Below are 24,937 nucleotides of genomic sequence, written 5' to 3'. Positions count from 1 at the left end.
CTGAAAACAACACAAATGTCAATCAATGATATAATGTAAAAGTAAATTGGGATATATTCATACAATGTAATTCTATTTAGCAATAAAAAAATAATGAACTCCTTCAAGCTGTCTACAAAGATAAATCTCACAGATATGTAATCAATGAAGTCAGGCACAAAGAAACACATTTCATGCTTTCCTTGGTGTCCAGTTTATCAACAAGGAAAACTAAACTGTAATTTGAGGTGTAAATACATAAGCGAGAAAACTCTAAAGAAAAGCTATAGAGTAATTACATAGAAGTTAAGATAGATAGAAGGAGGAGTGAGACCGGGAAGAGATCTCTGGAATGATCTGAGTTCCTGGTGATGTTTTACTTCTTTTTCTATTTGGTAATTACACAAGTGTTTAATTAATAATAAATACATTAAGTTTTACCTTAATATTTAATATTCTTTTCTTTGACCACAAAAAGTGAAAAATCATTTATATTTAAGACAGAGAGAATAGAAGCGAGAAACTAGAAATAGTAAGTATAAAAGATATGTTGGAAGAAATATGCTGTTCACAAAAAAAGAGACATGGCTGGTGGTAGGGGATATGTGAGTAAAGTTTTTGGTTTTTTTCTTTTTCAAAATTATGGGAGACATTACAACATGGATATATAATAGTCAACATATTAATAAATAGAATTTCTTATAAATTTATAAGCTGAGAATGATTAGTTATAATTATATACAACAGAACTAGAAAGTTTATAAATTTGCATAATAGAATAGAAAGCCATAGAAAAATATTCAATATCTCTGTAGTAAAAAAGATCAAAAACAATATTGAAATGTTAAATATATTTTTGTCCCACTATATTTACAAAAAGGAAAAAAATAAATGTATAATGTCTATAGTGGGGGAGAAGTGTGTATTTTGATGGGAAACAAGTATTCTGATACACAGTTATTTACAGTAAAATATTGTTCAAAATTCCAGAATATCTGATAAAACTCACCTAAAACTTTAAAATGTGTCCTTATAGAAATTACACTTCTAGGTATTTAATAAAAAAGAATAACATTTCTATATCCATAATAATCGTACGCAAAATTTTATGGCGACATTGTTAACAATTGCTGAAAGAGAAATAATCAAAGTTACTATCTATGGGAAATCAACCAAAATTATATTTATGGATATATGAAAAGGCACCTGATATAGTAATTCTTAATTATAAAAGCAGTTTTCAAGAAAGCATGTTTGGAATTCTCCTATTTTTTGAGTGGGGTACCTAATACATTTTCTGGTTACCCGCCTATCTTCCCACATATTTTCATAAAGAATTAAAAATAATAATGATAATGGACAATATTCATGTACTGCTTAATTCAGGTCACACACAATTTTGAATTCTTAACATTTATGATCTTATTTAACCTTTACAAGCACCCTGTGATAAAGATATTATTCCAATATCATCTGTGTTTTTTCAGATTCAAAAATGTATGACACAAAAGGTTAATTAACCTGCCCCTAACAGTCCCTAAGTGGTAGAGTTGAATTTTAATTTAGGCATTTCCTTCAGCGTTTATGCTCTGAAATACTAATTTGAACTCTCCTCACTACAAGGTATTGTATTAAAGCAAATACGGAAACAAACCGTAATCTCAATAGTTTATTTTTTTCCATTCTTTCAGCTGCTAAATCCCATAGATGCCCCTCCTCTGGAGCACTGTCCTCTGCTGAATGGAGCTGCCTCACCAGGGAAGTTCCATTCCCATCAGCAGCCCTCAGTCAATGGCTACCTGATGTGTGGTTACAAAGGCTGGACCAGATCTCCAGCGGGGATAACTCTTTGGTACAGCTGATGCTCCAGCGGGGTCCAGCTGTGGGTAAGGCCAAAGCTAGACTTGATCTGATACCAAATCCTTGCTCAGCTCTGTCTTACTTTCCTGTTCTGCCTTACTTTCTTGCTGTAGGCGCTTCCTGAAGTCTCCTCTCCCAACAAATTCTATGCACTTGGATCCTTATCTTACACTCTGCTTTTATGGAAACTGACCTCAAACATTTAACATTCTCACATCACATTTTCAAAACTCAGAGACACAGAAAGTTGAGACAATCATGAAAATAAATGAAGTTGACTGCAGATAATGGACCGCAGAATTGAGGCCCTTTTAGAGGAGCAGCGGTTGCAGAAGAATGCGGCCAGGTGTGAGTTCAGCATCCAGGCTCAACTTTCCCAGATATCTATTTTTTCAAGAGATTCAGAGAGTATTTAATTTACATGAAAAACATGATGATTAAATTTGACAAATCCTGTAACTGAAAAAGATATAATATTATTTGAGATAAAATATGTTTACAAGCTAATATGGCATGCAGGCTCCACTATCAGATTTCTATATTTATCAATTTCTGTATTTCCTTTCTATAATTGGAAAATAAATTGTAAAATCCAGACAATATTTTATATTTAAAGTCTTATCTGATCAGGTTGGGTTTTTATATAGAAACTAATGTTTACTTAAACCTCTAAGTATTTTATATTTACTCATTTATAGAATTATATGTATTAATAATACTTAATAATGATTTTAATAATTAATAATATCATTTAGACAAGAAAGCTGAAATAGATAACTAAATTTACTCTCTGTATGACAATGGCCAAGTGGTAGATCAGACTGTCAAAGATTATGTTTGAAACACTGTACTATGTTGCCTTTAATCAACAAAGTTGATCAGTTTGTTCTGTTCCACTTTGAAATAAAATCTATGAAAGAAAGTATCAATTAGAAAAGTTCTTTAAACGACGTTGAACTGCTATAGGACAAACTATACATTCACAGGAATAATCAATTCCTCATAGGAACACCTAATCAATTTATTGACTGTTGAATTGAATTGACCAATTTAAATAGTGGATTTGGCTTCAAGGAAATACATCTTTGAAGAACAATCACAAAGGCCAAATTTAAGGGCAGAGGTGTCAAAGAATATTAGGGCCAGGTTTGAAAACTGACGTACACACAGAAGTACCCATATGCACGATTTCCAAACTGAGTTTTCTGTTTTGTTCTCTTATGCTTAAGTTTTTTCACCATGAATCATTTTAAAATTCATATTTAACATGAGAGTTTCATATTTTTGAATGTCTACCAGGCTTTTTTATAAAAATAACTGCTTGATAATGAAAAGATTTATATCAGACACCATTAGGTTTGGGCAGATGAGCAAGCGGAGGAGACCCTTGAGGAATTAGTGACAGCAAGTAGTCTGAACTGGAAAAGAAAAAGAAAATATAAGGTCTGCTAAAATAATGTAAAATATTCCATTAAATATTTATTTGAAAAGAAGGAGAAACCAGTGAAGTATTAAAATAGAGAGAAAGCAGTTTTTCTCAAATGTGGTCCATGAACCAGCAGCATTGACGTTACCTGGGAACTTGTTAGAAATCCAAATCCTTGTACCCCACCCCAAACCTATGGAAATTGAATCTGAGGGTGAGGTCCAGAAATTTGTTTTAATGCTTCTTGTAGGTGATTCCGATCTACTCAAGAGTTTGAAAATCACTGACATGTCGAGTAAAATAGAGATTTTTGTGCATAGAACTCAGCATGCCACTCAGCGAATTTTGCAAGTTAGAAAGATTCATTTATTTGTAGTTTATTTTCTTGTTTATTTTCATTTAAATGCTATCAACTTATAGGTCATCAAGTTTACAGAAATTTGTCCCTGCTAAGCAATCTAAACAGAACTGATGCATAAATCAAAAGGAAACTATTAATTTCCTAAAATAAATTGATGATTGATATGTAAATCAAGGTTTTGTTATGAGAACAGAAAACACTCCAGGTGTTTTTATTAAAGTGGGATTTATTGAGGAAATTTGTTGCCTTCCAAACTATTGCAAAGGGATTGGGAACAGATATCACGAGGAACCACAGGAGGAGATCTGGAAGTACAGAAGTCCTGGGCAGCTTTTCCAGTGGTCCAGCTGCCTGCATCACTTATAAAGGTGATTCACTACAGATGCCCTGGAAGCTACTGCAAACATCATTTCTTCCATCTGCCCAAGCATTTAGCCATTTCTGAAGGTGTAGGAGAATAATAGCTTCTGTTTTTCTTCCAGTTTCCAAATCTCACGTATGTATTTTTAATTTGGAATCCTGCAGTCAAGGGAGTCTGGGTTTCCAGCTACACAGTATGATATTAGAAGGGCAATGGTGGTTTGTAATACAAAAAGCAAACATCCTACACAATCAGTTTGTCTCTTTGGATGTTCAGCTTTCAAACACATACTTCTATACACATTAAAGTACAGAAACAATAATAATCAAAAACATCGTGTTTCCACTTTATATGGTGCAAATATCGTTGTACAAAAGAACAGATAATCACCCTTTTCCCCAAAATGGAAGGCACAAAACGTATCAATCACCAGAACCATCTCTGGGTGCCCCAGAGACTCTTCTGCCTTCCAAACATACACTCCCTTCCCCCACAGTGGTCTCATTTCTTCAAGATAATCAAGATCAGTCACTACAATCATTGGTTACGTTTCAGTGGCATAAGGATCCTCAAACGGCCAGATGATATGAAGAGATCAAAATGGACAGGAGACAGTATCAATCTCTAGTTCAGTGGAACCACTGCTGTGTTCCACGGTGGAAACACCACTATATTGGAGGAAACCTCTAAATCATAAGAGGGCACAATTGAGAGGAATAAGAATTAAGGACAATTGAGAGTGTAATTAGGGGTAGTAGTGAGAGAGCATTCTGCTCACATCTGTTGCTTCTTATATCTGAGTCCTGGCTTTGAAAATACCATATTTTAGATGCAGATTCCAAACGCACTGTTCTCTTTTATAGATTGGTACCTAAACATATAAGCTATTATTAGCTTGTTGGCAGTGTAATTGACATGTCAATATTTTCTTACAACTCTTTCTAGATGATATGTATACAGTAAGACCACTAACTACCACAAGGTGTTGTTCATTGCCTCTTTTGCTGTACAATTATTGTCAAAAGCAATGTCGTGTGAGGTAGCAAAAGAGTGAATGAGATGTTCACTAAATTCACATATGACAATGCGGACAGAAGATGCGAAGCAAGAAAGGTAAATCCAGGTTAAGATTAATTCACTTTTCTACTGAAGAAAAAAATGCTTGCTTTGTCAATTTTGGAAGAGATATAATGTAATCAATCTTCTACCAGGTAGCTAGCTTGTTCTCTCATGGAGAGATGGTGTATTAGCGGCTCAGCATTGGTCTCTACCATTGACAACTGGGGTACTCAGAAATGGTGATAGATGTCATGGCTAGCTATGACTTAATGAACAACTATGGTATGTCTGAGAAAAACAAGCTGACAATCATACAAAGACTGGATATTTTGTCCTCCTGATTATCAAGATGCTCCTCTACAGTAGGTAAACTTTGGTGTACATTCAAATAGAACACAAAATATGCTAGAAATATCTATGTTACTATTGACATGAAATTGTCACATATCTCCAACTCAACAAGTCCATGACCCTACATCAAACAATTACTGTCTATAAATCAATGTATATTTCACCTCTGGTCATATCCTATACCAAGGAAGGTAAGCAGCAAGATCTACTTTGACATTCTAATCATCGGGAGGATTATTTCCCCTAATTTTTCTTACATGACCCCATAAATATGGGGTTAAAATGCAGCATCAGATCTTGTCAACCGGTACCAGAATCTTCTAAAAACAAGATTGAGAGGTGTTTGGGGTTTTTTTTGTTTTCCCTAAATTTCTTTGGAAATCTCTATAAGGCCAGAAGAGAGGTTGGGATGGAGAGATCTAAATACATCATAAGTAGCTGCCCAGCAGTTTAAATCATTGTCAAGAATTGTAAAAGGTCTGAGATTTTAAACTGCTTGCAAGCTAACAAGTTAGGCTGCCATTATTTCATGGATGCTGGTAGTTGACAGGAGATTCCTGAGTCAGAGATGAAAAGAAGTTTACTCCTCATGGAAATAGCAGTGGCCAGAATATCAGCATTTTTCATCAACTTCCCAAGCCCAGATTTCCATAGGGCAATGTAAAGAGAGTCAGATGACACCACCACCCATATTGAGTTGCATTATGAGAGAAGAACCTGAGCTTAGGAAACCTGGATCTTTTAAAATTGGCGCTAAACAAGCCTGTCTTTGCTCTTGAGGAATATTTTCTATTTGTTATACTAGACAATAAATATACTTGTCCTTTGCTATGGAGAGATTAATTGAAATACACATATGTGACAAATAATTTGTATCTAGAATATATAGAAAATGCTATGACTCAAATAGACAAACAGCTGAGTTAAAATATGGGTAAATATTTTGAAGAGACACAACTAAGTATACAGAAATATCTTATAAGCACATAAAAGTATGCTCATTACCTTTATTCATAAGGAAAATGCCAATTAAATTACAATAAGCTTCCACTATACCCAAAGGATATATAATACTTAAAAGACTGAGAGTACCTATTTTTGGCAAGGATATGAAACAATTTTTTATTCATACATTGCTAGTGGAATTATAAAAATATACAACCACTTAGGAAAGACATATGGGAGTTTCTTATAATTTTTTTAAGAGGATGAATTTTTAAAAATTTTTTTAATGAGGTCACATTGGTTTATAACATTGTGTACATTTCAGGTGTACATTACTATATTTCAGCTTCTATATAGACTGTATCGTGTTCACCACCAAAAGTCTAGTTTCCATCCATCGCCACGCATATGTGCCAGGCACATATAATTTTTTTTTAATTATACAAATCACCAATGCCACTCTTAAGTATTTTTGTTATACCTTACTTATTTGCTGTTTTTATCCTGTTACCAGAATGTAAGCACTGTAATAAATATTCAAAATAAACTTCTAAATCAGTGGTTTCTAATCCTGGCTGCATTAATATCTGGATATTTAACTAATTATGTCATTAAACCATATTGTTAACTGTATATATATAATATATTACATACATAATATGTACATATAATATATTTATTATTAACTGTATAATTAACTATCTAGATTTTTTTAAGATACCTTTACCATTTATCATCACACATACACACACCTCCACAGGCCAGTGCCTAAGCATCACTCCAGACAGATAGAATAGAGTCTCTAGGGAGAGGTCTGGGCATCACTGCACCAGATGAAGCAAAGCCCAGGGGAGATCAAAAGTCTGTCACCCACTGTCACAAGTGGCAGGATTCCCACTTGCTTTAATTGTTTGAAGGAACAATTAAATACCTATACAAACTCTTTGAGGCATATTTTGTAAGTAAATCTTAAAATCATTGGTACCAAATGTCACAATTACCAAAGTCAGAAATGATTTCTATCAATAAAATATTAGAAATATCACAAATAAAGAAAACCAGTATATTATGACTGGGTTTGAAATCTAGTTCCATCCCTGTCCAGCTGTGTATCCTTGAGAAAGTTAATTACAAATTCCATTCCACGTCTAAAAAATCTGCCTTCTAAGGGTGTTCTGGGTATTACCATCTAACAAGCATAAACCACTGAGAAGTGTACTTGGCATCTAAGCAGTTTTCAATGTGTTAGTTATAATACTAATATTAATATCTATTATTAGTATTAATATTTATATTGCTTTTATTATTATCTTCCTTCCAATATCAAGATAGTGTGTTGTAATGGATCTGCAGTCATGGGATCTATTTTGTTTTTCGTTCTCATTCTTCCTGCTGATATTTTTCCCAAGAGAAATTAAATTGGTTTTAAATTAATATTTTTATTTTTTAAATAAGATGATATAGCCTGATAAAGGGATGAGGGCCTGTAGCCAGTTGAGAGAATTAAGTAGGAGCTAACTGATAAATGAAGATATTAATTATTAATATGTATTAAGAAAGCCAAGTTAACCAAGCTTTGTCCCGATCTTACAAAAGAAGAATGTTAGTTTCCGTCTTTTTCCATGATTTTATCTTGTATTTAGAGTGCCTGTATTTCACAGTTGATTCCAGTTGTATGACAGAGGCCTGAATTACATCACCCAAAAGTGATTTCCAGGTGTGAGGCTAAAGACTGTCTGAAAGATAAGTTTGTATACATATGTGTGTTTGTTTATGTGTGATTGGCCCAAATTAGTTATTATATCACTGGCCAATTATACTCAGCAATTGCACTTAACTGAGGATGAAAAGATATTAGATTTTTAATTTAAAAGGTATAGACAAAACAACTATCCAATTCTTATTAGAATCAGGGACCTGATGATGTTTCCCTCCATATTGTGTTTTCCTTTTTTTGGTATGTTAAGCTGTTCATTCACATGGTTAAAATAATAAGAAGAAAAATTAGTTGCAATGGGTAAAATGTTTTTCAGACTATACATATTACTAGCTTCCATTTGCCACTACTGAAATTTAGATTATGAGCGGTAATTAAATTTCCAAGTTGCTTTTTGCAATTTAAGTTAAAATGATCCTTGCTAATATATAAGTGAGAAAATATTCTCTACCTCTAACCACTCCACATGAGATAATGGTTACACAATCTACCACATTTCCAAAAGCTAATATTGTTACTTATTGTAGCTCCTTTCTTCCTTTTTGTCTAATACTCCGTCTTCCCCCAAACCACAAAATTCTGCTAATTTTCCTTCTTTATTAGTTCTCATATCAATCACCTCCTCTACAAGACCACTGCTCTACAGAGATTCAAATCCTCATGATTTCTTAGCTGGATTCCTCCAGTAGGTTGCTAACTCTTTTTTCATCATTACTCTTGGATCTTTCAATTTGTCTCACTCGCCAGCTGACAAAATGATTTCCATAAAATATATCACCCTTCTGATTTATTTATTTAATACATTTTTATAACTGTAGCATCGAATGCAAAGACTTACACAATTTGTCTTTTTAGTTTTATATCTTCAAAATAACCTTGCTTCATAATTGATATTTTTGTGGCCTTTGCCATAGTTAACATTGGTCCTGGATATCATGGACAATACATGGAATGCCACAAATAAGTTAGAGATAGAGTTATTTGAGACCTTGTGCTAATATCGTCAATATTCCTCATTATGTTTCTATAAGGACTGTTTATTCAGAAGAGAAGGGAAACTCATACAGTTCATACATACCTATAGATTCTTTAAGAGTGAAAAAATCCATGCTGCCTGCCTCTAGCCATCGCTCTTAAGCCAGCTCCTACCACCTGATACAAACAGGTATTGATTCTTAGGTCAAATCTTTTCCCATGACTCCTACAAAAATGTTTCCTCATGAGATAAGGGCTAAATCCAGCATAGACTTTTAGGCTATGGTATGCATGCTAGTCTGACACAGATGAAAACTCACTATAGAGATAGATCTGAAGTACTATGCATTCAAAAAGATGTATGCACCCCTATGTTCACTGCAGGGTTATTCACAATAGCCAAGACTTGGAAGCAACCTAAGTGCCCATCAGTGGGTGAATGGGTAAAGAAGATGTGGTATTTCTATACAATGGAATGTTACTCAGCCATAAAGAAGACGAAATTGTGCCATTTGTGACAACTTGGATGGACTTTGTGGGTATTATGCTAAGTGAAATAAGTCAGAGAAAGACAAATATTGTGATTTCTCTCCTATGTGGCAGATAAACAAAGAAACACATAGATAAGGAGAATAGATTGGTGGATACTAGAGGGAAAGGAGGTGGGGGAAGGCTAAGGGGATAAAGGGGCACATATATATGGTGGTGGATGGAAACTAGACTTTTGGTGGTGGACACGAGGCACTCTATATAGAAGCCAAAATATAATGATGTACACTTGAAATTCATAGAATGTTATAAACAAATGTGATCTCAATAAAATAATTTTAAAAAATTAAAAAAAAAACACAATAGATCAGTTAGAAGGCCATTGCAATGTTCTAGGTAAGAAGTAACATGCTTAGGGTGATAACAATGGGAAGAGAAAGTGTTTGGATTGAGATTATAAATATTTGAAGTTTTAGCCAAAATAATTTGATTATGATCGATATAGGATAAGAGCACAAGAGAAAGAGTCAAAGCTGACTCAAGGTTTTTGGCCTAAACTGCATAAAATGAGGGAACACTGTGGGAACAACTAATTTTTTGGAAAAAGTGAAAATCAAGAATTAGGTTTGGTTATTTCAATTTGCAGATGTTAATTAGAATTCCAAGAGCAGAATTTCAGATAGTAGGTAAATATCTGAAAATCAATATCTGGAGGAAAGTACAAGAGATTTTATGTATTTGGTTACTGAATTAATCCTCTGTGTCTTAACACAACAATATTTCTTAAATCACAGTCAGTACATGTTGACTCCAAGAAATGTCACTGTGTTCTCATCCCTGTCATTTTGTGATGCCATCATCTTAAACACACAGCCTACATAGCCATCACAGAAGGTAACAGAGAACATAGAATATAGCATGTAGGGATCATTATGCCTAGGCCTGCAGGGTTCGATATACTTCTTCCCACACAACATTGATCAGAAAGCAATCATCTGGCACTAATTGCAAAGGAAAGCTGAGAAATTTTTTTATCCTATCTGCTCATGAATAGCAAGTGACCAGTAAATACTTGGCAGTCTCTGACACACACTGTTGTGTGGAATTCATGAAGGATCTCTTGACAAGATCACACTTCATTGTGGGTAGATGGTTCTTGTTTACTCTGTGGGGAGAGGTTTCTTTCGACACAAGTGATGTTGTGGGCAGCGGTATCTTGTGCCATAGAACACAATTAGACAGGGCTATCTCATGCCATAAGATGACTTGGAAAGGGAATTTGGAAAAGGTATCTTGTGCCATAATGAAGGAATAGTTGGACAGGAATATCTTGTACCACAAGCGGGCCTTGGAAAGAGGCAATTTGTTATAAATGATTGTTCCCTTCACTGGGAGGTGTCAAATGTTGCTCACAGGCTAAGATGACATTGAGAAATGACAATTGGATTCAACATTGAGAGGTTAATTGCTGCTTGAGAGGAATGATGGGGGCAAAAGCCTGTTCAGAGTGGATTCAAAAGAGAATAGAAATACTATAGCTGTAAAAATTAGCAGAGAAATGTGTCAATAGTTGGAGAAGATGTAGGGTCGTCAAAGGGATTTGCTTTTTCTTCTTTTCTTGTTTCTTGATGTACTAGCTTGTACAATGACAGGACTGGTTCCATAAAGATGAAACAGTCAATCATGAAGAAATAAACAAGAATAATTGCACATGTGATGTGATCAAATAATCAAACATGCATTGAATCAAGTACACAAGAGTACCTGGCCTTATGCAGGACAATAGATGGTTCATCCTTCAATCAAGAGGGGAGGAAGACAGCTAAGAATTCTGGTAGTTTCACTTGTCCCATTTTGGATCTATTTTTATCCAAAAACCTTTGGAATTGAAATAACTAGAAGACTAGAGGGGATACACTGGAAAGTTACACACGCAGGGTGGAGTGTGGGATACCGGGCACTATGAATGTTGTTATTACTGGCAATGACAAGATCTAGTGTTTCACCATGGAATAATGGTTGAGTAGGCAAGAGGAAAAGATATTTAGTGATGAACTCAAGGATTTGAGGATGCACTATCTGTGTAACTGCATCAAACATAGCTTTATTTACTTTTATTTTTCTCAGACTAAATTTCCTCCCAGGAGATTCCTGAGTCTCTTATAAAAATAGACCAAAGTGATCAACTTGGACCCCTAAAGCATAAACATCACCCTAGATATTGCAAAATCTTGCTTAATGACTTTAAAGAAAATATTCCTGCTGTTCTGTCTCACAGTAAAGACAGAGAATTCAAATTTAGCTAAATGAAAACTAAAATTCAGCTTACTAAGTTTGACATTCTAATTCTTTCTATTTATCATTAGTAATTATATCAAAATTAAATGTGAAAATTAATTCATTACTCTTGCTCTCAATGCATGCACCTCTATCAATCAGAAAGGCAAAAGTAGGGCAATAAAAATTTTCTAAGAAGAAAATTTTAAACTGAATAAGATTAAAGAACAATGCCACATAATTATGCCATTCTAAAACACAGTCCAATATGAAACAAAATTTTCTCTTGCGGGGAATATTAATTTGACCCCAAAACTCACATTTCATTAAATTGCTAAATTCCATTTTTTAATTTTTTCTCAATTTTGACAATGTAAATATACAGGCGTTTAAGTTTTTAACAAAAAAATTAATGTCATATTTTAAACACATTTAATAAAGAAGTCAATGTAGATATCAAAATAATACCAATTTATGAACCAATATGCATAATTATTAAAACACAACTCAGGAAATAATATGAAGACACGAGCAAATAGAAGTCAAAAATTTTTGGGCCGGCCCGGTGGCTTAGTGGTTAGGTGCGCACGCTCTGCTGCTGGCGGCCCAGGTTCGGATCCCAGGCGCACACTGACGCACGGCTTCTCTGGCCATGCTGAGGCCGCGTCCCACATACAGCAACTAGAAGGATGTGCAGCTATGACATACAACTATCTACTGGGGCTTTGGGGGAAAAAAAAAAATAAATAAATAAAAATTAAAAAAATTTTTTATATAATTGAGTCTTTTTTAAACTACACTCTGAAATATAACAGGACAAAAGAGGAAAAGGGGGGGGCGGTGGAGAGAGAGAGAGACATTAAAAGAAAAACACCCAAGAATATTTTTTCCAGTTCCAGGAGAGATGATGCTGCAGTGCAGTGTACATTTAAAATTGAAGGAACAAAAGCCCAGTTCCCTACTTTCCTGCTACTCTTCTTTCCAGAGTCCTGCCAAATATCATTATTAAGGTGGCTATTTACATATAGTGCCATAACATGGTGAGCATAAAGGTTAAAGTCTGTAGTGGAAAGAAGTTCATTAAAAAGTCCACCTTTTAGAAATAGAAATGTATTTTTACAAGTAATGTTAAATGGGGAATTAAGGCAATGGCCCAAATAATTCAAGTAAAAGAAACCCTATGAATCTGAGAGAAAAATAGAACTTTGAGGCTTAAATCATCACATATTACTGTCTACATTCATCACATTAATGGGGTAATTGCTCAGCAAGCACTTTAAATAGGCTACGTATCTTCCAACTGAAGTCATTTCTATATGCAGACACTGATTTACCGACTATTGTTTTATTCTTTCCAAAGTCTCAGTGATTCATTTTTTTAAGAAAATGAGTTAGTTTTGATATTAATATGGGAAATAATTTTATCGTTAGTCTATACTAAGTAGTTGTGTCTATTTTAATTTTTTTGCAATCCATACACTGTAAGTCAGAAAAATGTTAAATTTGTATTGTAGGAACAATAGGTACAAAGGTAGAAATTGGATAATAAAATTTTATTCATTCAGGTTATCTAAAATATGTAAGTTGGAAGCACATGACTCCTACAACCCTACATATCTATTATTTCCTAAAGTCCTTTTAAAACCAATGCCGGCCCAGTGGCGCAAGTGGTTAAGTGCGCGCGCTCTGCTGCAGCGGCCCAGGGTTTGCGGGTCCGGATCCCGGGCGCGCACCGACACACTGCTTGGCAAGCCATGCTGTGGCGGCGTCCTGTATAAAGTGGTGGAGGATGGGCACGGATGTTAGCCCAGGGCCAGTGTTCCTCAGCAAAGAAAAGAGGAGGACTGGCAGATGTTAGCACAGGGCTGATCTTCCTCGCACACACACAAAAAAACCAATGCTGTCAGAGCCAATGATCTCATGTATGTCATGACCATCAAAGGGACATGGCAATTGTTGGGCACTAGTGGCCAGCCTGGACATCTTTCTGCTTCAATTTTTTCCTTCCTTCCTTCTCTCTTCCTCCCTCCTCTCTCATTCTCTCTCCCTCTCTCTCATAGTTCTTTCTTTACCACAAGAGAACAATGGAAAATAGGACATAGTAAAGAATATAAGAAACATTCACTAAAAATGGGATACTCTCTTGAAGTTGAGTGTTTAAGCCCAAACTAAGTGATACAACTATTTTTTTTAAAAGGAAGTTCATATTTTAAATAAGATGGTAGTTTTAAAATGAAAATTTAAAACAAGATATAACAATAGTTCTACAAGAAGTAAACCATTGTAGAAGAAGAAAACAAATGAAAAATATTTTTAATTACGTATGTGAGTCTAACAGTTGCCTGGGTATGAGGCCGGAGTACAGAGAGGAACCAGAATGGCACACCTAGGAAGTGTTTGGAAAATGTCCTACAGGAGAGATTGTTACACTTGTGAGACTAATTGAGCATGTCTTGGAGATAAAATTGTTACCATCCCCAAGCTCTCCAAGGAGGCTTGAGCAACCGACAGTCACACTCCTCTGAAGGCATACAAAGTGGCACTGAGGGAAAAGGCATAAAGTTTAGGGCTGAGATAGCTAAATATATCCCCTGTTCCAGACAGATTGAATTAGAGAGAATGAGAGTCATAGAAATGGAAGACACTTTAATTGTAGATTTGGCAACATGATTAATACCAGCATTACGTAATTAATACCAGAACTACGGGTTTTGGCAACCCGCAGTGAAGTGAGATGATGAAGTGAAGAAATGTAGGAGACAGGATAGGTCAAATCCAAGAACAATTTGTATCTCCCCCATCCTCAAACACTTGCCAAATGACACTCTGGGAAGCCTTGTGCGATCTTTAATTCAAGTTGAATCCCACTGCAGACTACAGGAACAAATAATATACCCGTTGCTCTAGATAAAAGAGGTCAACTGGGGGCCGGCCCCGGGACGTAGTGGTTAAGTGCGCGTGCTCCGCTGTGCACTGTTTGCTTTTCTTCAGCAAAAAAAAGCGGGGGATTGGCATGGATGTTAGCCCAGGGCTGATCTTCCTTACCAAAAAAATAAATAAAAAAAGATGTCAACTGGATATTGCGGTAAGGGAACCAGGAGGAAGGTAAGAAAGATGAAGATTTAAAGTTTCAGGGTTAGTATCCTTTGTGTCTAAAATTATATTAATTTTGAATATGAGTTTGAGAGGGTATCTAGATTTACTGTTAAAAGATGGGAAAAATAATTCAAGCGAGAATTAGAATAGCACTTGTGTAGAGCAGCTCAGAGACACATCTACCGAGGACAAGGATAGAAGCAAAAGTTCCTGAGTTGGAATGAATTACTGGAAGTCACATGAGATTTGCCTCATTTGTTAGATAATGTTGCATCCAGTCCCTGAGCTGTTATTGGAGAAAATTAAATGCTTATGATTTGACTAGGAATGGCAACATCTCTACAGCTCAAAGGGAAGATTGCTGATTGACTACTTTTTTTCCACTTCTTAAGTTGCACTGTGGCCCCACCTCCATATAGAACTCTACGTTCCTATTGTACATTCTCTCTGTAGCTCATTGTTGGGAGAAGTAAATTTGGAACTGTCACCCTGGTGGGCATCTCGGGGTTCACACTGCAGGGCAACTTCCCTGTAGTTCAGGGAGGACTTAGGGATGTATGAAAGAGCCCTGGACTTGTCCGCTGTCATTGTTGTAGATCTGTGGATTGTGGTCCAGAGCTGCTGCTTTATAAGGGACTGTTTGATTGGGGAGGTTGGGGAATTCCCTCTTGTCTTCATTCTCCATCTTTTTATACCCCGGACCTTGAATATCACCAGCCTTAAATTTTATGCAAATTATATACTTGGTAGGAACAAAGTTTATGACACTAGATTTTCAAAGATCATGCAAACATATTCAATTTTACTATAATAGACCATTTGCCCCAAATTGTGAAAAGATACTAATTTTGATTTTTAAGGACAGTTTACCAAATGGGTAGATAATATGACAATTATTTAGCCAGAATTAAGGTAACTATTGGGATTTCTGTGAGTGTCCCCAAATTCAATTTTTTTTTCTTTTTTCTTTCTTTTTTTTTTTTTTTGTGAGGAAGATCAGCACTGAGCTAACATCCGTGCTAATCCTCCTCTTTTTGCTGAGGAAGATCGGCTCTGAGCTAACGTCTATTGCCAATCCCCCTCCTTTTTTTTTTCTTTTTCCCCAAAGCCCCAGTAGATAGCTGTATGTCATAGTTGCACATCCTTCTAATTGCTGTAGGTGGGATGCGGCCTCAGCATAGCTGGAGAAGCAGTGCGTTGGTGCGCGCCCGGGATCTGAACCCGGGCTGCCAGTAGCAGAGCGTGCGCACTTAACCGCTAAGTCGAGGGGCCGGCCTGAGTGTCCCCAAATTCATAGACTTAATAAATGGATAAATTTGAACTCTTGAGATAATGTGTTTTTTAAATATCTCCTAAGTTATTCATATTTACACTATATAGAGTGAAATGGGAGTTTACCAGTGGAAAGAATTATTTGCCCAAAAGACTGAGTCATGAAAACACACATCATTTGATCATATATGTTAAATCTTACTGCTAAATATTTGGAATATATCAAGGGACAAAGACAAACCTCTTGCTCTCTTGAGGCTCATGGTTTAGTGGCTTGTTTGAATGTGATGAAAGGAGGAATAAACCCCTGTCTCTAGCTATACTTAACTCAAATAGTGATCGTAATCTGACTAATCCAAGGGAAATATAGGACCCGCAAGGTTTGTTTTTCAATTGCTATATGGCATATATGCAGAGTATACAAATCCTGTGTGTATGGTTTGATGTTTGATATATATCTGTGAGATTCCCCCCTCCATTAAAAGACAGAACACATTCAGCATTTCAGAATCCTATCTCATGCTCCCTCCACGGCACCATCGATTCCCTGGGTGAAGATAATGACTATTTCTATTTCTATCACCAGAAGTTAGCTTTCCCTGTTCTGGAATTTCTTACTTATTTCACTCCACATTGTATCTGTGAGATCCAACAATGTTTTACGTGTGGCTAATTTTTTTCTATTTAGCCTATTTTTTTCTATTTCTATTTGCCTCTGTTTTTGTATTTCTAGTTAGATTCAGCATTCTCACTGGCGAGGTCCAGGTTCATTTCCCAGTCAGGGAACCACACCATCTGGTGTTTGTCATACTGTGTCAGCTGTGTGTTGCTGTGATGCTGAAAGCTATGCAGCTGGTATTTCAACACCAGCAGAGTCACCCATGGTGGACAGGTTTGAGCGGAGTTTCTAGACTTATGCAGACTGGAAAGAAAACTGGCCACCCACTTCCAAAAAAATTGGCCACAAAAATCCTATGAATAGCAATGGAGCATTGTCTGACACAGCGATGGAAGGGGAGAAGATGGCACAAAAAGACCAGGCAGGGTTTTGCTCTGCTGTACACAGGGTCGTTAGGAGTCGGCATCAATATGTTGGTTTTAATTTGCATTTTCTAAAGAATAGTTATATTGAAAACAATTTATATGTTTATTGATCATTTAAATAGTATTTTTTCGTGAATTGGCTTTTTCTTTCTCATTTTTATTATCTTTGCCTTTTTCTTTTGGACATTGGGATTTTAAAATATACTTTTACGCAGCATCAGATGTGTGTGTTACGAAAAATGCAGGCATTTTTCAGGAAGGGACTAGCAATACTCATGAATTTCTTTTTTCATTCCTTTTGGGTATTTTCATGAACAGAAGTTCTTAATTTGATTGTAATCCATTTGATTAATTATATCTTTTATGGCTAATGTCTTTTACATTCTCTTTAAGACAACTTTACCTCAAGTTACCGCAAGTTTATAAAGATACACTTTATGTTTATTTCCACAAGCTTTATTTTCTTACATTTCAGGTTTTGTTTACCAAACATTAGAAATTGATTTTTGTGTACAGTGTGAGTTAAGGATAAAGGTTCATACTTTTCAGTCAAGGACAGCCAATATATCTAACACAAATTATTGAAAAGATTGTATTTTCTCCACTGAAATTAAGTAACAGTTGTAAATTAGGTGACCATATTTTTGAGCTTCTGTTTCTGGATTCTCTATTCTGTTCCATTGTTTTGTCTGTCTTTGAATCCATACTGCATGGTTTTAATTATTATAGTTTCATTATTTGTCAGCAAGCCTGGTTGTATAAATTCTGCAAATTTGTTCATGCTTAAGATTATCTTTCAGATTTTAGAATCTTTTTTCAAGTCTCAGAATTTTTCTTTTAATTTCTGTACCAATATTGAAATTTTTTTTTCCCCAGTAGACAGAGAATACAGATGAAACTCCGTTCAGAACTGGTTTTAAACTTTGTTCATACTTGTCTGTTTATTTCTCCCATTAAACCTAAGATATTGTCCATACAGGATGTGACTGCTTTGTGTTTATATTGAATACCTGGGATATTTATTGGGTTCCCTATGCCTTCATGTGCTGTGGATCCCATCCTCTGTCTTACCAGCAGCTCATGGTGGCTGAAATTTTTACTTAGCCTTTAGCCTCTTCGCTACTTCTTTCTGCGGGAATTCTTGGTGTCTCACCTAGTGTTTAAGTAGCTTACACGTAAGCAAATATTTGAAGAGGGGAGAGCCAGCATAATCTGAGGTTACTTTCAACAAAGTTTTCTCTTTTCCATGATGTCGTCCTCTAGAATTAGCTGCTTTGGCTATCGTGAACTCAAATCTCAGTTTCTTCATTCCATTTCTCTCTTCTGCATCTCAAGTTTCTCTCTTTTCTAGATTTTTCCATCATGACACAGACATGTATTGATGTCCTTTATAATGAAATATATACACACAATCACATGTGCACACATGCATGCACTTATGCAAAATATCTCTCTTCTTTCACATTCCTCTACAGCTATTTATTCATTTCCCTATTTCTTTCACCCAAATCTCTTTGAAAGAACTATCTTTAATTATTGTCTCCAGTTCACTACCTCCTTTCTCTTCATAGCTCATTCCATTCTACACAATTCCACATAAATTTCTCTTATCAAGATCACTAATGACCCTCTTATTGCTGAATTTCATGCTGGCTAGTCTGTCAACATCTTTATCGGCTTGTCAGCATCATTTGATGCAATTTTCTATTTCCTCTATACCAAAAGATTCTTCTTTTGGCTTCTATGTCTTGTTGACCTTATGTATATTTTTAAAACATTTCTTTATCCACTGGGTGGACCATCGGATGTAAAGATTAAAGAGTGAAAGTAGAGAGCCAGGTTAGGTGGCTATTCTAGTAATCCATAAGTGAGTGAAAGTCTTGGACTTAAGTGCTAGACAAGTATAGACAGATAAATAAACAGAATCAAGATATATTTTCTAATTAGAATCAATGGAAATTAAAGGCAATATGGGCTGGTGAGGGAAAGGGAATATCAAAATGGCTTAATTTTTAGCTATGACAATTGGCTGAATGTGGGTGCAATTAACCAAAATGAGTGTTTGGGAAAGGAAGATATCTGGGAAAAACTAAAATTTCTCATTTAAGTATATCAAATAGGCAATTGGACATACATGTCTTATGGGGTTTGAGATACAAATTTAAAAGTCCTTGGAATATAATGTGAGCCATAGGAAAGTACCTATGGAAAGAAAGTAGATAGTAAAGAAAAGAGGAAACAGGATTGAGGTGCTTGCTTTTCTCAGTATTTATAAAAAGATCTCAGAAGGTGAAACAGTTACTGAAGTACTGTACACTCCACAAATATCATTCTCCAGATCTGATATTTCATCCTCAGAAAGTACTGAACCACCTGTGGACTGGAGTATTAAAACTCAACGGCTTTTCACCTCTTCTCAACCCTTTATCTGGTAGATCATTTGAAAGCAAAGGAAGAGGCTCAAGGTCTTGTCCAGCGTCGTGGGACAACAGAAGTTACTTTGACTCAAAGTACACAGGACCTCAAACTGTCTCCTGTGCTCCGCTGTATCTTCCAGCAGAGCCTTATCTATTGGCTCTGCCCTGCCTTGCCTCGGCTACCACTGCTCCCTTATGTTGGAACTGATAGAAAAATGGCTGAAAAGACAAGTCCTTAATCAGATGATGAACCTCTCCACCACATTTTAATGAGTGACTGGTCTGTGAGCTTTACTTCTCTATATAATCTGCTGAAGACAAAACTGTGTCCCTATTTCTACATTTGTATCTTTCAGTTTACTATCCTCTTCCGTGCAGCAGGATTAGCAGGAAATGAAATAATCATGGCTGTCATGTCTCTGCAACTAGAGGTATAGGAGAAGCTATGAAAAAAATAAAGGTATTGAATTCTCTCTGCCTTTAATAAAAGAAAATGGCCATAAAAAGAAGAAAGTATCTGGAACAACCTCGGGACATGAGAGCAGCAAGCAATCAGCGATAAAGATGATGAAGATAAAGAAGAAGGTTCTTCCTGGCTTGAAGAGATGGGTGTGCAAGACAAAGTTTTTAAAAAACAGCCATACTCTCTGTCAAGCTATGTAAAGAGAAACATGAAGCACAAATGGATCACAGACCTGAGTCTTGTCTATTGGTGAATGGAATCAACATCTTTACATTGCTAATTTTTTTTTCTCAGTTGTAAGAGTTGAATTGCTACTTTGGGTCCACAGGCAGGACTTCCACCCACTCTCTTAATCCCTACGCCTTTCCAAGGTGCCGCAATGCAAATGCTTAAGGCACAAAGTACAAAGGTGAAGACACAAACTCTAAGGATATGAGATCAATTTACTTTGGAGATTGCCGGTCCTATTATGCCTCATTCTCTACCTTCTGTGACCAGGCTACTCAAATCTTCACACAGTGGGTTGTTTGCTGCAGGACTATATAGGTATGAGCCAACTGCTATATTTCATATCTACGTGACAATGGATAAACTACTGGATAAAGAGACTGTTCATGAGGAGCTTGCTAATTATGGGCTACACCCTAAGACTCTGGACCAATTTAGTCAAATACCGTTACTGGATAAATGATCTTTACAGCATGTGGGAATGAGTGAGTACATTTATATTTGGAAATCCTGAATGGCAAAGTAAGCCTGAAAGGAATCTGTGAAGAAAAAAGCCTTTTGACAAGGAAATTCAAAATTCTTATACTTTTGCCTTTAAAGTTCATTTTGGAAGCTGAAAGAAAGGAATAGAACAAAAATATGCAAATGTTTACAAACAGTAACTTTTCACATTAATTTTTATTACATGCACTGAGCGGTAGGATTAAGGTTTTAAGTCAATATTTTCTGTTTTTCGTATTTTCAGATTAGATATTCATATTTGAAGATAACTCAAACTCAAAAAAAAAAAAAAAAACTCAGCTCTAATGAGAATTCTAGATCCCTACCACCTAATTATAAACTGAGTAGAAAACTGAATTAATGTCAGTGTTTCTTGCAAATGGGAAATTGAGGCTAACATCAGCAATTATCTTATGTCATTGTTACTAATGGCATCGGGGCAAAATTATTTTACTTTAAAAATTTACTTAAGATTATTAGCTGGTTCTAGTTTTATAAAGGTAGAAAACAAATGTAGACAATACCTACCTAGCTGATTGTTGATGCTTCCATCATAGTGTCTTTCCTACTGATTTGCAATTCCTATATCTCAAATATATTAAATTTGTTTTTTTAATGCATGTTAATTCAGATAAAAGTATTTTGTATTTCATATAGAATAGAGTTAAGAGGTGTAAAGTATTTCAGCTGTCATGGCAAAGTAGTATTTAATGTGCTTGTAGGTATTTGTGTGTGTGTATATATATATATAAAATTCAAATTTTCTTAAATAAAAGTTATTACAAGTTAAACAAAACACTGAGAAGGAGGGCAAGGGGAGCCACAACTTTGGGGTCTTGGAAGCAAATATAATAAAATATTTCAAGAGCATATGAGATATCTCCTGCAACAAATAATGGTAGTAGGCTGATTAATATTGTATCAGAAAGGAGGTACCTGAGATTTGTCAACATGAAAGCTATTGATGGTCAAAAATAATAATCTCATTGACGAAAGGAAGATGAAATTCAAAGTGCAGTGGCTTGAGAAGAGAATGAGAAATGAAAAAAATGAGGGTAATTAAAACAACTCTTTAAGGAAGTTTATTTGAGGACAGGTCAGGAAATTGTGTTCCATTAATTCTCTGGCACTTTGAAATAACAAAGACACAATGAGAGACAGTTTTGGAGTAATACAACTTTAGAAATGAGGAAGTAGGTTTATTAAAGCAGAATAATAAGATAGACTGAGGAATGGAGACATTTTGGGTATATCTAGCAGTACAAGGAAAGGCAGAAATATTTTATAGAACTCTTGTTTCTTTGTGGGCTCTGTTTTTATGTGACGTACACTATGTAACTCTTTAGTATAGCTGCTTGTCTTGGCTAAAATAGGCTTTAGGATTAATTTATTCATAACTTTCTTCTAATTCATCTTATAGGCTCTTGGGAACAACATCAAAATGAGATGAATGGATAAAGAAGGTGGGGTGTATATATATATATATATATAATTCACACACATGATGGAATACAACTCAGCCATAAAAAAGATGAAGTCTCATCATTCGAGACAAGATGGATGGAACTTGAGGATGTTATGCTAAGTGCAATAAGTCACATGGAGAAAGCCAAATACTGTATGATTTCATTCATATATGGAAGATAAAACAAGAACAGCAACAAACAAACAAACACATAGACACAGAAACTAGATTGGTGGTTACCAGAGGGGAAGGTGGGAGGGGAGATGGCGAAAGGGGTAAAAGGGCACATGTGTATGGGGATGAATGGCAATTATACTTTGCGTGGTAAACACGGTGTAGTCTTCACAGAAATCAAAATATAGTGAAGTTTATCTAAAACTTATATAATGTTATAAACCAATGTCACCTCAATAAAAAATAAAGAAAAAAATTGATTCATAAAAGTCCTGAATCAAGTAGAAACAGTGACTCTGAGAAGGAAGTGTCTCCAGAAAAGTATATGATTTCTGTCACACTCCATGATTCTTACTGCCCCAATCCAGATCCTAGAAATTAGCAACACTCCTACAAGACAATGGACCAGCTGTTAACCCCATTAGGGATCCCAAAGAAGAAGGGGGAAAAAAAACTACACCAATCAGTCAGTCAGTCAGTCACTCAGGATAAGTTTGGCTTACAGTTAAAGCACCTATTTTATTTCTCTCCTATTTAATCACTCATAATCAATAATGGATTGGGATTTGTGTATTTCTCTCTGCCTTGAGTAGATATTCCCTTTCTCTGAGGCGAAGTTTTCATTGAGGTTGACTTTTGAATGCATGTGGTGTACACTCACATTTTCCTAAGCCCTTTTCAGCTGATAGATGTATTTAGGATTTATTTTCTTTTCAATGATGGAATTTGGTCCCCATTTTAAGCTTGTTGGCTTGGGACAGAAGAAGGCAAACCTCCCTACTGAGGTTAATATCGCCTGCATAACAGGAGGACTTTCCATGCAAAATCATAGCCTAGTCATATACTATATTGAATTTAAGAGTCAGATATCAAGACAGAATGAAAATACCATCTGGTTATGCTTCATCATCTGTACATAAATGTTCCTCTTGGATTTTGAGGGGAGGGTTGGCTTTAATTTGATAAAATCAAATTTAAAGAATCTGATATTATAGATGTCTATATTTTATCTATATGCATCCATTAGTGTGACTAATGATTCTTGTCCATTTTATTGTTGTAAACAATAACAAAATCTCATATTGCATTTCTAGTTTTTCATATTTTAAAGTGATGTCACAGGAGGTTTTTTTTTAACTTGAAAAATCTTCCTATTTGGGGGAAAAAATAAATCAATGCTCCCTAATGCTCGGGAATGAGCTGAATATTTGTCATAATTTTAAACAAAAGATATGATAATGTAAATTGTGTTTCAAATGTCTGAAGGGAACATTAGCATTCAAACTAAAACCACAGCATTTTAATATTCTCACCAGAGCTGATCAGTTAACAAAAGTGGGTCATTAGAAAATAACTAGCTGGCCTTTCATTAACACACAAATAAGCCAAAATAATACTAATATTTCCACACTCACCAAATATGCATGTAGACAATAGTGTTCAAATGCTGACATCTTTTCCTATGTTATGGAATTCTCTTAATTACATATTGTATTTTTATTTACTGATATAAAAACACTGGGAAAAGGAAATGTAAGAGGCAGAAAATGAATTCAGGGTGGGGCCTTCGATGGTGGAAATCAGGTCACTAGCTCTTACCTAGTCAAACGGGTATTTTTCAGATCTTTTCTAATGTGACTCTGCAGCGTACATCTTACTTCTTCTCAGAAGACACTCTTCCCTGGGGCAGCGTCCTCACACTCTCCTGATCATCCCCTGCCTCCTGGTTGCTCCTTCTTCACACCTCTCTGCCTCCATCCCTGCACCAACTAGAAAACCGAGAGTCATCTGTGATGCCACTTCTCCTTCCTCCCCCGTATCCAGTAGACACGAATCCTCGCCGATTCCATTTCAACATAATCTAGAGTTTTCACCTATTCACTTCACTATTTTGGCCCAAATCACCAAAATCTTCTGTCTGGCCACTATAATAGCTGTTTTTTACTGTTTTATACCAATGGACTCACACGTCCTCTAGACAAACACCACTAAGGTTTATTGAGTAAATGTTTATTTTTATCCTTCTTGTGCTTATTATAGTGAAAGTGCTTCACATTTGAAACATCATTTAAATGATCATATCTATTATTATTTTTAAAGATATAATAATCTATTATGTGGCTATCATGCCATACTACGACTTTCCCTGTACCTTCCCAGGGTGTTTTCACCCTTGTCACACACGTGCATTCCATGGTCTAGTCTTACAGATATTCCTTAGGAGAAAATAGGGTATGTTCTTCCTGGATTCAGGGCGTGCTTTACTTACTGTCTTAACTAGTCTTTCCATATTTTTATTTTGGCTAACTATAATTTGTCATTTAAGTATCTGCATAAATGTTACATTATAATTAAGCATTTAATGACCTCTGATTGGTCAGAGTATATGGACTCATAGCATGCTACATTTTACATTTTCTAAACTTATAACACACTTCATAATTTATTTGACTGTCCATCACTCGAGAGTGTAAGCT

At 35.5% G+C, this 24,937-nt stretch overlaps 1 pseudogene; it reads left to right on the top strand.

Annotated features, from left to right (window-relative positions):
• Positions 1–5,071: 5,071 nt before the first annotated feature.
• LOC101391074 (protein downstream neighbor of Son pseudogene) lies at positions 5,072–20,834 on the top strand (annotated as a pseudogene).
• The last annotated feature ends 4,103 nt before the right edge of the window (positions 20,835–24,937 follow it).

The sequence above is a fragment of the Ceratotherium simum genome, chromosome 27 (genome assembly GCF_057802395.1).
Source record: "Ceratotherium simum simum isolate JZ-2026a chromosome 27, ASM5780239v1, whole genome shotgun sequence".
Classification (NCBI taxonomy): Eukaryota; Metazoa; Chordata; class Mammalia; order Perissodactyla; family Rhinocerotidae; genus Ceratotherium; species Ceratotherium simum.
Note: the sequence above shows the minus strand (reverse complement) of the source record. Positions and strands in the feature narration are given on the sequence as shown.